The sequence below is a fragment of the Lontra canadensis genome, unplaced genomic scaffold (genome assembly GCF_010015895.1).
Source record: "Lontra canadensis isolate GAN:19392208 unplaced genomic scaffold, GSC_riverotter_1.0 scaffold50, whole genome shotgun sequence".
NCBI classification, from domain to species: domain Eukaryota; kingdom Metazoa; phylum Chordata; class Mammalia; order Carnivora; family Mustelidae; genus Lontra; species Lontra canadensis.
This window is the reverse complement of record NW_022631044.1, coordinates 2,341,384-2,342,853: the sequence shown is the minus strand read 5'-3', so window position 1 is coordinate 2,342,853 and position 1,470 is coordinate 2,341,384.

The window sequence follows — 1,470 nt, the reverse complement described above, 5'->3', positions numbered from 1 at the left end:
TTCTGCTGGAGGCGTTTGAAATTGGACAGAATCACACGCACACTGGATACACGCTAAGGCACCAACACACGCACATTCACAGAAAGGCTCACCGAATCATGAAGGCTGCACCAGCGACACATTCAGCCCCGCCACAGCCACTTACCCCCAGCACATCCATGGGCCTTGCCCCCAAAGACACTCATTCAGAACCCCCCGGACAGACTGGGGTACCCTCGCTCACCGAGTCTACTGGCGGGAAAATGGAAGCAAAATCTGTAATTTACGGCGCTTTAGCGGAGTTCACCGACCCTCCCGCGCACACACACCTTGTACACGCGTCTTCGCTGGGGTCTCTCAATCTCTCTTCGAGCCCCTTTCTGAGTCAAACGAAGGGAACGAAGAGCCCGGCCTCTCCTGGTGCTGTCAAAGGAGAAGCCAGAGTCGGGTGAGCCCGGGGTCCTCAGAAAGTGCTGGGGACCGTGACGCCTCGGAAGGCCCAGCGCTCTGCCCAAAGACTCCCAACCCCTTCGCTTCCCAGCGCAGCTGGCTCCTAGCCGCTGTCACCTCCGCGCTTCGCTTCTCTCAGCCCACGAAAGCTGGACCTGAGACCAGGGCTGGGGTAGGGGGCAGCTCCACGGAGGCCGGTGGGGTAGGGGTGGCACAAGGAAACGCCCACCTGCTAACCCAGTCTGAGGGTGCGGGCCCCGCTTGAGGGCTGGGGAGCCGCAGGGGAACCGGGCGTTTGCTGCCTGCCAGTCTCGGCCTCACTCGACCCTCTGGGCTCCTGGCCCCGGCTGTCTGTCTGCACGTGTTTTCTCTGCGGCGGCGGGTGCGCGTCACTCTGTCAGCCCCCCGGCCTCACTCAGGCTCACTGACCACATTCCAGGCCTTGCCCTCCCGGGAACGCCGGGACCCGCCTGAAGTCTGTCCGAGTTCTTGAGTGTGGGTGGAGGTATGACTCTGGGGACGAGAGTGGGGTACTGAACCCCAGGCCGAGTCTCTGCCTCCAGCCCCCGACTCCGCCAAGCGCCGGAGCATGGCCAACCTCCTTTCTGCTTGATCTCTCTGGGGTCGCCTTCCTGGAGCACAGCGGTTATTGATCCCGCTGAAAGGGCCGGAGCGCGGAGCCTGCTTCCCTAGGGATGAAGGGAGTGGGGAGGAGAGTAGGCAAGGGGTTGGGGGAGGGAGTTGATAAACTTTAGGGGAGGACGTAGGGCTAGGACAGCACTCCAGGGCCGCCCCAGCCTCCCTCTGCCAAGCTGGGTGTGGGGCTAGACTAGGGGTGGAGGAGTGGGCCACCCTCTCCCTTCCTCCCCACCCCCGCGCAGCGCAGCTGCCTCCGAATCTTCCGGGAGCCGGAGAACCCCGACTCCTGCCCAATCAGCAGGGATGGGTGGAGCAGCCGGGCAGGGGCGGGGCCGGAGGAGGAGTAGGGCGGGGGGCTCGAGGGGCGCGGGGGCGAGAGGGGCGGGGAGCGGCGGGCTTGGC